Source organism: Miniopterus natalensis, chromosome 16 (genome assembly GCF_054644295.1).
Source record: "Miniopterus natalensis isolate mMinNat1 chromosome 16, mMinNat1.hap1, whole genome shotgun sequence".
Taxonomy (NCBI): Eukaryota; Metazoa; Chordata; class Mammalia; order Chiroptera; family Miniopteridae; genus Miniopterus; species Miniopterus natalensis.
The window spans coordinates 42461040-42476178 of record NC_142096.1 but is presented as its reverse complement, the minus strand read 5'-3'; the positions used below and the strand labels follow the sequence as shown (position 1 = coordinate 42476178).

At 53.6% G+C, this 15139-nt stretch overlaps 1 protein-coding gene across 1 annotated transcript in view; it reads left to right on the top strand.

Annotated features, from left to right (window-relative positions):
* Positions 1 to 1817: 1817 nt before the first annotated feature.
* The window catches only part of SLC45A4 (solute carrier family 45 member 4), a 59871-nt gene continuing 46549 nt past the window's right edge, over positions 1818 to 15139 (top strand). The window contains exon 1 of the mRNA XM_087825523.1: positions 1818 to 1835. The gene's annotated coding sequence lies outside the window, so the exon portion shown is untranslated. The remainder of the gene's footprint in view (positions 1836 to 15139) is intronic.

Here is a 15139-nt window from a genome sequence, read left to right as displayed (position 1 = left end):
GATTGGGGTTTGATTTCCAGTCAGGTACATGCCCGTGTCGTGGGCTCGATCCCCGGTTGGGGCGTACAGGAGGCAGCCGATCAATGACTCTCTCATCATTGATGTTTCTATCTCTCTCTCTCTCCCTCTCCTTTCCTCTCTCTGAAATCAATAAAGATATATTTAAAAAAGAAAAAAACTCCGTGTAACCAGTACCCAGGTCACGAAACTGAATCTAACCAGCACCCTAGACACTTCCTTCCTGTCCCCTTCCTGTACTGGCTCTGGGCCCCTCTCTCCACCATATATACACTTCCACCAATTTATATCCATGGGATCCTACATGCTTTGGGGTCTGGCTTTTTTTCCGTCTTCAAAATCATTTGTAAGAGTTAGCCATATTTTTGTGTGTGGTTGTGATTACTCATTGTCATTGCCGTCATTCTATTGCGTGACTATATCCCAATTTATGTATCTGTTCTATCACTGATAGGCATTCTGGGTAGTTTCCAATTTTTGTTTATTACAAACTGTGCTGCTATGAACAGAAATATGATCAGATAAGATATGCATCTGGGAGGGAAATTGCTAGGTCATAGGGTTTAAATACAGTTCCAAGGTGGCTGCATCATTCTGCATTCCCACGAGCAACGTCTGAGAGTTCCGGTTGCTCCACTTCTTTGTCAACACTTGATATTGTCAGATTTTCCCATTTTAACTGCTCTGGAGGTGGTGCACTGCACCATTTATTTCTAAATCCCTTCAGCAACCCCATGAGATGGGTCTTATGATCTCTATGTTACAGATGAGGACACCCAGGCTCTAAGAGGTGAAGTAATTTGTCCAAAGCCACTTCAACCCTGCGGAGGGAAGGTACAGGGCTGTCTGACCTCAGCCCATTATATCATCTGCTGCTCTGTTTGTCAAGCTGCCTCCTCCGACCTTACCCCCATGGGGTCCCAGCAGCCCCATCCCAGGAATTATAGCCAATCTGCTTTCAGGGTGGCACTGGGTGGGTGTCCCTAGCATGGGTCAGGCCGAGAGTGGGAGGCTCCATCTGGGGTCCTGCCCAGCTCTCCAGGGCGCTGGGCCGACAGGGGACCCCTGGAAGTGCGTGGGAGAGGGAGGAGAGTGGGGAGGGGTATCAGGCCCGCGAGGGGCGGGAGGCGAGGAGGCTTTGGCCAGGATGGGGAGACCACGGGTGTTTGCTGCGGCTCTTCGGGTCCTTCTGCGAGGAGGGCGTTTGGGGAGAGTCAGGGATCCAGGTGAGCAGGGAGGAGCGGGGCTGCAGGGTTCCCCCTCCCTCCCGCGGCCACGGAGACGGACGCGGCGGGATTGCGGGGCCAGGGCTCCTGGGCAGGGGCGGGCGCTCGGGGGAGGAAGAGGCCGCGCTGGGGGCGCGCGGGACGCCGCTCGGGGAGGAGGAAGGTGGGATGCGCAGGGGCGGGGCCTGACGGGGGCGGGGCCTAGGATGATGGGGCGGGGCGGCGAGGTGGGCGGGGGGACGGACGGCCAATGGGCGCGCGCGGTGCAGGCCCCGCCCCGGCCTCCCGCGGCGGCTGCTGCATAGTCATGAGCGCAGGCCGGCGCTGCGTCAGCGGAAGCGGCGCGCGGCGGCTGTTTCCGACCCGATAAAGCGGCGTTGTCCCAGCGCGCCGGCCGCATTCTCGCAGCGCTCCGTCCGCGCCCGTGCTCCCGCAGACTGACCGCCCGGCCGGCCCGCAGAGGAGCCGCTGCCGCCGGGTTCCCGCCTCAGCCGCCGCTCCCGAGCGCTCGGGGCTCCGCGCCCCCGCCGCCCCCAGCTCCGCCCGGCCCGGCCGCGCCGCCGCCCCCGCGGCCCCGGCCGTAGGAGACAGGTGAGCGGCCGCCCGCCGGACCAGGCCCGGCACCTGGCGCCCCGCACCTGGGCGCCCCGCACCTGCCGCCTCCCCACTCCCACCTCCGCGCGGCCGCGGCCTCGAACTCCCGCCCCTCCGGCCACCTCTTCCTCCGGGAGGGAACCCACGCCCCGTCCGAACGCCGCCTCCCGCCCGGACACCGGCCCTCACCCTCGGCCGCCTCCCGCCTCTCCGGGCTGCACCTGCCCCTCCTCGTCCCAGTCCCAGCAGCCTCCCTGAGGCTCGGGCCCCGCTGCGAGGTGTGCCCCTTCCCGTGCACCCTGCCCCCGTCGTACCCCTCAGCATCCCCACCGTTGCCTCAGGTTTCTCTACTTGTGGAGAAGCCAGGCTCCTCGCCCCCTTGGCCCGACCTTGCCCTGCCTCCTCGGCCTGACATCTCCAACTTGCGCGAGCTGAGCCTGCGTCCGCTCTGCCCGGAGCCCTCCTCGACGGAGGTCCCAGCGCGCCGGCCCCTGCACGCCGGGCGGGCTGCGCCCCTGGGCCCGCCGCGCCGGGCCGTGGTTTTGTCTCACCTGCCGTGTTGCAGATATCTTTATCTCCCGCGGCCGAGCTCGTCCCGCAGGAGAGGCGCCCGTGCGTGCCCCGCAGAAGTCCCTCGTTTGTCTGCACCTCGCACCGCTTTCCCTTCCCGAGCTGCCGGTCCTCCCGGAGCTCTTGGGCTTAACCCATTCCTCCCCAAGGTGTGTTGCTCTGGTTGGCTTCCCAGGGAGCACCGCCAGCCCCCCGCTGTTCCTGGGGAGACATGTCAGGATGGAGGGGGCCGAAAAGGAGCACAGCCTCCTGGTTAACTGCAGGGTTTCTAGAAGGTTGTGGGGGGTGACCAGGGAGGAGTGGGCGGGGGCGCTTGGTCTCCTAGGGAGTGTGTTTTTTGTTTGATACCTCAGCTGACTCCAGCAAAAGGGGCCTTGTAGTTTCTGGTTATTGGGATGTCTCCTAGGCTAGGGCCTGGGAAGGAAGGAGAGTTTAGAAGATGAGCGATTGAAGCAATTACGGGGTCAAGTGTTTGTCAGAATCAAAGCCTGTTTCTACAGGGAAAACCCAAGTTGCTCTTCCCTGCGTTACCCGCGTGTGGCCCCTGCTTTCCTTCCCTGCGTCTGTCTCTCCTATCCTGGCAGGGACAGACAGGCAGGGTGTGGGGCAGTCTTTCATCTCTTCTGTTTTGTGCTTGAAGGAAAGCAAGATAGAAAGTAAAAAGCTGGAGGATTGGTCTACTGATTAAGAATTGTAACGGACAGTTGGGCGTCAGAAACAGTAGCCCTTAGCCTCCTTGAAAAGATGTGGATAATTTTCTGCCAGACCTGAACTATGTTTTGAAGAGTAAGAGTCAAACTTCATGCCTGGGGGGAGAGTTTGCAGAATCTGCTAGAAGATGGGAAGGGGCAGGGATTGTGGCCTGAGCTATGCAGGCCCCAGGTGGAATGGCCCAGGTGCGATGAAGAACCCCAGTGCTTCGGAGAGGGCGGGGAAATAGGTTGTCTTTTAAAATCAAGAATTTCAGCCCCATTCAGCCTAATTGTTTTTAGGGGCAGCAGCTGGAAAGAAAAGAAGTGGCTTATTTGCGATGCATTTGAAATGCATATTAGGATTTAGTGGTGGTAGGTGTGGACTGGCCTCCCCCTGGGGAGGCTGCCCAGCCGCTCCTGGGCTCCCTGGGGCCTGTGAGAGATGCCTGCTCCCCACGCTGCGATCCCTGCTGCAGCCTTGGCCCTTGTCACATCGTAAAAGCTGAGCAGAGATTGGACTGGGTGAGCTCCAGGGTGGTTTTTAACATCATGGGCTCTCTGCCCTGCAACTTTGCTTATTGGAGAGGAAGGGGAGGTGGGAAAGGATGGAGAAGCCTGGGAGTGAGACCCTGTCCTGTCAGAGCCGCAGATCCAGGCCTGCCAGGTCTGCAGGCGAGGGGGGGCTGCGGCAGCGGTGGCTCCCCGTCTCCAGTGGAGGAGAGCAGCCGCGTTTAGGTTGCTTGGTGTTGGGTTGGTGGTGTTGCCTGAGTGATGGTGGGGAGGAAAGCAAAGGGCTGAGCTTGGGTCCAAGCCATGCAGTCGTTTTCTGATTGTGGTGCCTGTTAGGCCTGTCACCTATTTACACCCTCTTCCTCTTGTCCCCAGGGCCCCGAAGCCCAGCCCCATGTAGCCAGCAGGGGTGGTTTGTGACTCAGCCTCAAGGGCTGGCACGGAGTGAGGGCGACTAGCAAGCGCTGTAGGTGGTAGACAACCCCAAATTGCTAGTGCCCTCTTCGGAAACACCCCTGGCAGAGCCGAGCCTGTAATTTGTGGGGCTGGAATGTGCTGGAAGCCGTGTTCCTACTGCGGACAGGGAGGGTGCTGTTCCATGCTGGCCTGGTCTGGTTCCCCAGGTTTTTGTGATCACAACAGAATTGCGCAGATGAAGGTGCGTGCACTGAGCAAAACACCGTTAGGTGGGTTGCCTCAAGTCCAAGCCAGGAAACATGAGAGCATTTTTGCTTTGCTGAGTGGAAATCTGACCAGAAGGAGGCCTCCCAGGAGAAGAGCAGCCACGCAGAGAGGAAGGCCCACGTAGAGAGGCCCCCGGAGCCAGCACTCCTGCTGTGCAGGGGGCTCCAGGCCCAGGCCAGCTGCCCCTCCCCCACGGTGCCCAGACAAGGTCCCCTTGTTTAGACAGGCTTAGTTACCCTACCGAAGTCAGTGAGCAAGGGTCTTTTTAGACACAGAACTTCCAAAGTGTTCTTCGAGTGGCCCTTCTTTCTTTTTTAAGGTATCAAATGCTAAGCCTTTGTGAAATCGGGTGCATTCGGGACTGGGAGATGGTGGACCTTTTCAATGGGCATGAAGGAAGTGGCCCTACCTGAAATCAGAGGGAAGCTGGCCAAGTCAGCCTCAACCGTCGACACAGTAGTCATTTCAGCCCACTGCCATTTGGGGTGGAAATGCTTGGTATGGGCCTGTTTATGAACCTGCTTTTTTGGCAGGTGACTTTTAGCAGAGGCATTTTAAGAAGATGGAAACATCCACAGGCCTCGAGGGCAGCAGCATAATCCACTCTCTGTTTTCCTTTTGAACTTGCATTCCCCAGGGCCCCAACACAGCATCAGGGACCTTGGCCCATGCAGATGCCGGGAGCTGGGGCCGTCCGGTGTGGTCACCTGATGAGTGTGCTCATCTTGAGTTAAGCCATCCCAGGCAGCCCTCAGACATACCTTCGGTCCCGTTGCAGACCATTGCAGTAAGGCAAGTCATAACCTTCCTTCTAGTGAATGGTCTGTGCCCTCCATTAGTAAAAAACACAACATCCTCAAAGTACAAGAAAGCATGATCTGCCTGTACTAGTTTTTTGAGAGATTATGGGAAATGAAACATAAACACCTGAAAGTGGAGAGAAGGGCTCTGAGTTCTGTTTGGCTGGTTTGGAACCTGAGGCAAGACAGGTCACACAGGGTGGATAGCAGAGCCTGTAGGACCTTGCACCCCTTGGGGATACACATGGTGCTGGGCATTTTGCCCCCAGGTGCAGGAGTGAGGGTGCTGACTGTCCCCAGGCAGGTCCTCTTGCAGCTGAAGTGATTTGCAGAGCCTTTTCAAGTTCCTAAGCCTGGCTACCTTGCCCTCTCACCTCTGCTTGCTTGGCCTGAAGCCCGGGTGAGGGGAGCATTGTTCAGCCCTAGGTCCTCGGTGTTGTCATCCTCCCAAACCTGTTGATGGATTTGCTGGCAGTGAGAGGGAAACTACATTCCTGAACCAGTGCCCGAGAGGCCCTTTATTGCCTGCATTCAGAAAGGACTTTCTACCTGGGGTCCTGGTGAGCAGCGTAGTGGGAGCTTTTGGTATTTGCTCCTGGAGGGGCTCTCCTGGGGTTTGCCTTTGAGTCCTGGAGCCAGCTGGCTTGGTTAGTGACCAGATTCTTCCCATTTCAGAGAGGAAACTGAGTGTAAAATACATAGCAAACCTTAAAACAGATGCCAGAGAGGGGGGCATGGTGAACTTGTTCAGTCCAGACGCAGAGGTCGCTGTGCTTTGTACATGCACATCTTATTGTACAAGTGTAAGCAGCCACTTGGACATCGAAAGGCCAGCAAACAATAAGCAAGCTCCGTGTTGCCAACAGTTTAGTCATTGTTTTAGGAAAATATATTTATCCAGAAGAGTATGAGTTTTGGTTTGGAATGGGAAAGGAACATTTTTCCCTGAGTTATTTTGAAGGGAAGGGTTTGACATATCCACGCAGAAGGTGACCCTGGGGAGCACCCACCAGAAGGGAGAAGGCAACGTTCTCGTCATCACAGCTAGTAAATTATGGTTGTTTCAGAGCCCTCTTCACACACTTTTGCTCATATTCTGTAAAATAACTTTGGAAAATTATGAGCACACTTAAGTTGACATCTAAATTTTTTCTTGCTAATTTTAAGTAGCTGTAAAAGATGTAATTTCTAGAATATTGTAAACAGACATTTAAGATAACTATTCTATTGCTCTCAGAAGTCTCCAGTGTGAAATACTGGATTTGGGGGCCCCCAGCACCCTTTTAAAAACGTAACATGGACATATTTCCTGCTCTGTTTCCCCATGGAATTTTATTCTAATGCCATGTGCTTTTATACTTGAAAGTCTTTTATTGAGCATTCTTCACACTTTTCTGTAACAAAAGTATATATGAACTGCAGTTCAGAACACTGCTGCGATCGAAGGCTGCGATCGAAGCAGGTCATTGCACTTATTATCAGTACAACATTTTCACAGGAACGTAAATGTGTCGTTGATCTCGAGAAATAAGGCATACCTCGCTTTATTGCGCTTCACAGTTCTTAACAAATTGAAGGCAAGGCCCTCTACCAGCAGAGTACAACTTGCTTTATTGCAACATTCACTCTATTTCAGCTGCCTGGACCTGGAACCGCAGTATATCTGAGGTACACCTGTAATTAATTACTAAATGCACAAAATAAAAATACCTTGGATGGGAGTGTGTCTTCAAGAGCGAGGTAGGGGTCCATTTAAGGTGCCTCAATTAAAGGAATTATTGACTTGCCCTTGGTGCCCGTTACACCCTGTTGCTGGAACATTCCAGGAGAGGAGTTGCCTTCTGGCTGGGGAGGAAGGGAGTGTGTGAAGGCGACCTTGGGTGGGGGCCCTCTGGGGGATGGACTTCCACCGCAGGACCTCTCATGCAGTTCAGTTTTAGAAACAAGGTAAGAGGGATTTTGAGGGTCTGTAAAGCAGTCTGAGTGCCTGCACCTGAGAACTTGAGGGCATCTCTGCGCTGCAGTAGCTTGATGTGCTTCCAGGTGTTGTCACTGGGCCTGATGGATGGGGAAGCGTTCACGATGTTAAATTGGGACCTCAGTGCTTCTCCACTTGTCTTTAACAGTTAATTGCATGTTTTCTCCATGTGCTGTGTTAAAGGCAGGTGATGATGCATTTCATAGACGTGTGCGCTCTGGTGAGCAGCAACTCAATTTTTTTTGGTTGGGTTAAAATTTAAGCCTATGGAGTTGTGCTTGAGTTAAATTTTAATTTGCCAGGAAGATGTGTTGAAGTAGGAAAGGTCTTGGGGGCTGGGTTTTGGATTCGGGGCAGGTTTTCACCTGCAGGAGCCCAGTAAGCCTGCTCTGCTGGTCTCCCTCCTTGGGGCAACAGCTCTGGAGAGTTGTCTGCTTGTCTCTAGGGAGAGAGCCACTGGGGTTGTGAGAGGTCCTGGGGCTCAGGGGCCCCAATTGCCTAGGGTTTGCCAGGGCAGAGCCTCTCGCCCTGAGATTTCCCTCAATCCAGTTTAGTGCGGCAACAGAGCAGTCTCCACTCCCACCTCTTTGGCTTTTGGTCACTTGGGTCAGCTGGAAGTTTTACCTGCCTTCTGTTCTCAGACTGCCATTAAGAATCCACTTAAGAATGTGTCACCCTGAATTTAGACTTGTGTTTGGGGACAAGACATGTCCTCAGACTGTGAGGAGACCCTTTCTTCCCAGGGATCAGTGAAGCTAGGAGCTGCTGCCACAACCACAGTCAGGATTCTGTGGTTTACCTAAATAGTGCAGAAGAGAGAGCACTGGGCAAAACAGCATGGCTCCTCACCCGCCCTGGGAGAGTGGGGAGAAGGACCCCTAAAGATGCCGCCTCCATTCATCCCTAAAGCACAGGTCCTTATTTATACCCTCTTGGCCGCTTGCACCTTGTTACTGAACTCAGGTTCTTAAAACACAGGCTTAGAGAAAGGCCAGGGGCCCTCAGGTGACTCTGCACAATGGGGTCACTTGTCCTAGACTCTCCCCCCTCACCTCCCAGCCAGTGGCACTGCCTGAAACTGGAGCCCTGGAAAGATGGGGACTATGTAAAACCCTTTGCACTACAAGCTGAGAATCAGGCCCTGCACACTACCACCCTCTGCTGGATGGAGCCTGATCTTCCGGGCCGTCCAGGGCTGCTTCCCATCCTTCTGTGCCCCATGCGCCATGCGAAGGCAGCCCTGATTTGGTGCTGGGGTGGGTTGTGGAGTTGAGGCTGTCTGCTCTTTGATTTGCCAGCTCAGGCTCACAAGCCTAGTGGGACAGGGAAGGGGAAACTCAGGGCCTTCAAAACATCCAGCTCACCCTTGAATTACTCAGATGTCTAAAGTGTTTTCAATTCTTAAGAGGATACGGAGGGGCCCTGTGACTTCTATTCTTTGGCAGAAATGTTACAGAGCCCAGCCTTGTGCAGGAAGCATTTACACCCTGGCTGGACCATCCCTGGCTGGACCATCCCTGGCTTTGTGTCCTTCGCCCAGAAGCTGCCCGCTGATCCCGAAGCTCCAACTTCTGTGTTGTAACCTGGGAAGCATAATGAGTATTTGTTCCTGGCGCTTAGCAAGCCATGAGAAATAACATACAGAGGGCCAGGCCCTGTGCAGAGCACTGGGCCTCATTCTCTCTCTGCAGAACCTGGCGAGGGCTATGATGTATTACCTCCATTTAGCAGGGGGGAAACAGCAGCACAGAGAGATTAAGTAACTTGCCCAGAGCCACACAGTAAGTGACTGAGCCTGGGTGTGAACCTTGGAGCCCACTTGTGAAGTGTTGGGTCTTTGGTAGCACCTTGAGCCGGAGTGGGGGGCCGTGGGATGCCTCCACCCATAGGAAAAGCTGGATTTTACAGGTGCATTGAGAATGTGTTTTTGCAATTTGGGATACCGTGTCTTTTTTCATCAATCTGTGACTGTGTATGAAAACCCTGGTAACTATTCATGAAAGAAGTGATGTTTTACACTAATCAAATGCAAAATAAAATTGGGACCTTGCTTTTAACTATTCACAAACTAGCCAGTGGCAGTTATACTAAGAATTCAAAACTCTGAGAGAAGAGAGAGAAGCATTTTGTAGTTTTACAGGAACCAGGTGAATGGAAGCGTCCCCAGGGGCCGGCCCTCGGTGGCATTGTCACCCGGCTGGTTATCGGTCTGTCCTTGGTCCATCCCGACAGTTTGAGCAGCCTTGGTGGCGAAGCTGTATGCAGATAAGAGTCCTGCACGTGGTGTCAGTTTGTGGTTGTGAAGTTCAGATAGGCTTTTGATTAAGTCTTGTGGGTCTGTGGAAGAGTCTGAAAGCTGTGTAAATGCAGGCCGTGGTTTCTGAAGCCTGCTTATGATACAGTTTTGGAAAATAGTTCTTAATTTTCATGTGGATTTCCTCACGATCCCTCAGAACCTGGTCCATCTGGGGATTTATCCTGCCCACATAGTCCTGCCTCGGCTTGGAGCCCTTCAAACTTGGGCTGGGATCCCAGGCCCGCCTCCCCCACAGCACTGCCTTCTCCCAGCCACAGGGCTCACTGTGCGGCTGGAGGGAAGTTCTTTTGTAATTTTTTTTTTTTTTTATTGACTTCAGGGGCGGGGGGGGGAGAGAAAAACATCAGTGATGAGAGAATCATTGATCAGCTGCCTCCTGCACACCCCTGACTGGGGATTGAGCCCACAATCTGGACATGTGCCCTGACTGGGAATCAAACCGTGACCTCCTGGTTCATGGGTCAGTGCTCAGCCACTGAGCCACACTATCCGGGCTGGAGGGAAGTTTTTGCTGCTCTGTGAATCCCCCAGTGCACTTGACTTCAGTTATCCAGGTAGAGGGGCAGGGGCACAAAGTGGACTATGTGTATGGGGAAGATTCCAGAGGGAAGTTTCTGTCTTACTGAGGCCATCACCATGAGCTGAACAGGTTTCCAGTACCATGTGCTGAACTTGGGGGGACACTAATGATTAGTTCTAATGAACTGAGTCACCCTTAGAACCCAGTGGCTTGTGCTTTGAGTGTTGGTGTGCCCTGGTGTCATCTCTCTCCTCCCTGAGTGTTTCCAGGGTCCTCAGCCCTACAGGAGTCCCACGGACACTTGTGAGTACGTGGCAGGGCCGGGCTTTATGTGAACTGCCACTTAGATTCAGAGTTAACTTCTGAATTTGCCAACTGCCCTGCACAGGAGCATGGTATCCCCATCTTACAGATGAGAAAACTGATGCCTGGAGATGTTAAGGAACCCATCTGGAATTGTTTCCTGATTGAATGCCTCTGCCAGAAAATGTACTAGGGATAGTGGGAGAAACAATCAGTTTCAGCCTAAGCAGAGAGGCGACAGGGAAGAACACGCAAACTAAAGAGATGGTGACGTGCTTGCCCAACACACAGGTCACGGTCACGGTCACCACCTTCACATAAGGCTATTCAGGGAGGACTTTTGGAAGTGGAGGCTCTTATAACTGGCTTATAAGCCTGACAGGGCCTCAGGACAGTGTTGCCCTTTGGAAGGTGGAGGTGAGATGCGCCTTCAGCTGCTTCTATTTTATTTTTATTTATTTATTTATTTACTTATTTATTTTTATTTATTTTTAAAAATATATCTTTATGATTTCAGAGAGAGGAAAGAGAGGGAGAGAGAGAGATAGAAACATCAATGATGAGAGAGTCATTGATCAAGCCCGCAACTGGGCATGTGCCCTGACGGGGAATCGAACCCTGATTGCCTGCATCCTAGGTCGACGCTCAACCTCCGAGCTACGCCCGGCCGGGCAAGCTGCTTCTATTTTAATAAGTGACAATCTCACCTGGGTTGCCACCAGTGGTGCAACTAAGGAGAAGGTACCACCAAGCTTGGCTGGTGGGCTGTTGTGAAGGGGCAAGGGCTTTGTGCCAGAGCCAGGGAGACGGGCGGCACTGGGATGGACCTCAGGTGCACCGCTGACAAGTATGGAGTCCTTGAACTGCTCTCTGAGCCTTTCAACTTAGGAGAAATACTCTATGCTCAGTGCCTGGGCTGCACACCCTGAGTGGCAGCTGTGTGACACCCTGCCAGCTGCGGCTTAGTTGATGGAAAAAGAGCTGTCTTCAGCACTGGGTAGATGTCATGACCTAGGTGCATTTGCAGGTGAACCAGGCCCCTACCCAGACACTGGCCCTCCCTGGCCCTCCTAGCCACTTTTCTGGCCTGGCTTCCCTGTCCCTTCTCCCCAGGATCTCTGCCCTGCCTCTTGCTGTGGTGGGGGTGCCCAGGGCAGCTCAGGATCTGTGAAGCTGCGGCAGCTTGGTTGAACCCTATTTTGTCCCCACCTTTCTGAACACCCCTGGGTGTCACTGGGGGAAGGAAGACAGGCTCCATACCAGCCTCTTTGTCTTGGGTCCCCTTGCAGGATAGCAGGGAGGGACTCAGAGGTGCTCCCATGCCACTTACTTTACACAGCTTTCGATAAGTCATCACACGGGTGTTTTAAAATTAAATGTTTTATCCCCATTTTTAAAATGAGATATCCTCATTGGTGGGATTGAGGGGCTGGCCAAGGGTCACCTAACTGGGAAGTGATGGCCCTGGGAATTCTAGCCACGTGCCTTTTGCCAAACCCACCTGCTCCTGGCAGGCAGGCGAGGAAGCTGAGGCCGGGAGCAGCCAGGCAACCAGGGCCCGCTGAAGCTGGGCCCCACACCTGCCTTTGGGGTTCCATGACTTCAGACTGTTTAACCCCTGGGAGTCCCAGGCCCCTCCAGAAATGGGCATGATGGCCAGCATCCGTGAGGATGGGGGAGCGTCTGTGAGCCCTGAGAGCACCCCTGTGCATCCCTCGGCCAGTCCACGCTGTCCCCTGCTGTCTGCATCTCGCTTGCACTCTACCTGTGGCCCCTGTACCAGCCAGGGGCTTCTCTCCTGGACTCGCCTCTCCCTGGGGTGTTAGTTCCCTGTGCCAATATAAGACCTCCAACATCGATTGGTTGCCTCCCATACGCCCCCCCCCCCACTGGGAATTGAACCCACAGCCTTTTTGCTATGTGGGATGAGGCTCCAACCAAGTGAGCCACCTGGCCGGGGTGACCTAGAACTTCCCGAGTCAGCCCTTCATAGTTGTGTAGAGCTTGCGGTCTTTATCACTGACAGCTTCAGCTCCCCGTGGTGACTGTGCATGCTTGTGTGTTTGTGGCATGGAGGGTCACTGTCACTTTATCTATGGCATCCTCGTATTGTCAGGAAGCAGATGGCCTCCACACGTAGGCCAGGGAGAGTGGGAAAGGGCCACACGGAGGGTGGGCGGTGTTCATGAACACCAGCACTGAGGGCCTGGCCGTACAAGGAGCCTTCCAGCCCGAGGCTCAGGGGCCTGGGGGATGAGCAGGTACTGGAACCGCAGAGCAGAGGGCTGTGTGACAGGGGTGACCCATCAGGCCTTCACTGTGCCTGTCCCCCACTCAGCCACCTGTTGTGGACTGGGGGGGGGGGTGTGTACGTGGAACCAGCCTCGGCCTCTGGCTGCCTGGCATGGTTTCCTGTTTGGTGAGAGCTGATGGTTATGGGTTTGTGGTAACGTAGAGTCTTGAGGTGGCAGAAGGAAGGAACTGCATTGGCCACTGGAGCTGAGAAACACAAGCTGAACATGCTTGGTACAGCTGTCACTGCACTCGGGTGTGTTCAGGTTCCGTGTGCATGGCCACCTTCTCCTTTCCCAGGGCTCCCCTTGTCTCCTGGGCACTTTAACCTGAGGGCAGTCTGACCCCCAGCAAGATGCAGTGCCTGAGGCAGGAGTGCAGCGGGGGCTGGATGATGAGGGAGCCTCATTAGATCCAAGCCTGAACCCCAATAGCAGCACCAGTGCAGGCCGAGGGCGGGGCAGCCCTGGAGGCACATATGCAGAAGCGCACACTGTTCCCGAACCCGAGGGTGAGAGGCCCTGCCTGCCCCGTATGTCCACGCTGCGTGCCAGTCACATTAAGGTCCTTTCTGGGGTATGGCTGCTGTTTCGGTTATGAAACGTGAGAGCAGCGTGTTGCTGACCTGGTTTCTTCCTCGCTCAGTCTTTCTGCAGCTTGGTCTGTGCTGGGTTGCTTTTCAAAATGAATGAGCTAATACCACACACAGAAAGTTCAAAACATGCTCATTACCACCCAGGCCAGCCAAGTAAGAGTATGTGTCCCGGCCCACCATGCTGCCCGCCTGCCTGGCTGGCTGGCTGTTTTATTTGACAGAATGCCAGTCATTTTACTTCTGTACATTCCTTAGGGTCATTTCTAGAAACAGTGGCTTGATCTTTAGTTTCTGATGTTACTTACAGTTTCATGAGGTCCAGAAAATAGTTTTCCTAAACTTAGAATCCATCTTTCTTTTTCTTTACCTGCCCTTTTTTTTTTTTTTTTTTGTATGAACCTAAATTGCTCAACTCTATTCTAAAGGAAACTAGAAAAGGAAGGACTGACTTTTAAAAATTATGAAAAGATTATGCAATAACCATCTCAAGGCAAAAATTCCTTTACCCCAATCAAGTGACCCTGTAATGCCCCTCCTCCCCCATTCCTCTAACTGGGTAATTCCTAACCTGTTTTAGGTGGATTCCTTTGAAAATCTGGTGAGAACTATGGACCTCTTTTCCCACAAAAATGCAAAAAGACCCCATTTTCTGTGTACTTTAGGGAGTGTTCATGGGTCTTCTAACACTCATCCAAGGATGGCTCTCTGCAGCTGAGGAACCCTGTCCTGGAGCCCAGGCTGAGGACCCTGCAGAATGGGCTGCCTAGTCAGCCTCTGAGCTCTGGATTTCAGGGAGCTTGGCCGGCAGTCTGAGCAAGCCAGTGCGCTTGGGGCTCCAGAAGCAGGTGGACAGGGACTGGCCCCTGAGGAGCGTGCTAGAGAGAAAACCCAAGGGTGGTGGTGGTTGTGGTTCCTTGTGACCGCAGTTAGCAGCAACTACCCGTGGGACTCGGGGCACATGTCTCAGGCATCATCAGCAAGGCGGAATGCCGCCTAGTGTGACTGGTGCAATGCTGTGGCAATGGTGACATTGGGATGCTCCAGTTTACTTTGTGGGAAACTGTAGGGTAGTTAAAATTAGCAGTGAGAGCCACAGAGTCAAGGTTGTCCAAAAGAATTGAGCAATGTCACACTGAGATAAGACTTGGGAGTGGCGGGTGGAATTCCTGATCCTGAGCCCGCCTGCCGGACAGAGATGGCACTTGGCCGGCTTCTGATTCAGAGGAGCTGGCAGGTCAGTGAGGGACCTGCTTTGCTTGACTACCGAGGCTGCCAACTCTCCCAGCTTCACCACCAGCCTCCCTGGAGGCTGCTCTGCAGATGCCGCATGCACTGGGAGTCCTGTGGGTCTCTGGCACATGGCCACTTAGTTCCTCTCAAGACAGGACCAGTGATCCTTTCCAGCTCTGCTTCTCTGGGCATCAGCACCTTCCAACTGAGTAGGCCAGAAACTTTCCTCTCGCCTCTTCAGTTCTCCTGGCTGGTTGAGGAACTTAAGCAACGTACAGCAGATGGACAGGAGAAAATCAGGTTCTAATACTGTGCATAAGGATTCACATAAGCATGGAAACTCCAAAGACACTGAAGCAAAATTGGGTATATGTGTCATTTTGGACAAAAGAGAAAAGGGGTGGAGGATGGGGTCTTCGATTTCAAAAGTGAAAATGGGCAGTGTACAGGTGGCCTTCCTGAAGCAGGTTTTCTATCTGAATCTCTTTAAGAAGGAAAGTGGGAGCTAAAAAAAACACAGAACACAACCTTCCTGAGTTTGTTGGGCTTTGATTGACTTCAGCTCCGAAATAATTGACATGCCGGGTGGCACGTTTCCGGGGCTTGACACCCTCCCGTTCCAGCCACCTTTCCCAGCCCCAGGGAGATCTTTGTGTTAACCAGCTCTGGGAGGAAGTGCCCGTGCTGGGCTGCTGTCCTGTGTCCTGTGGTTAGCCCTTCGTGCCTCAGTTTCCTCATCTGTAACGTGGTGTTCATGCCCTGCACTGGACTCCGGTGAGCTCAGGCTGATCCACATAGGTCTGCAGTAGT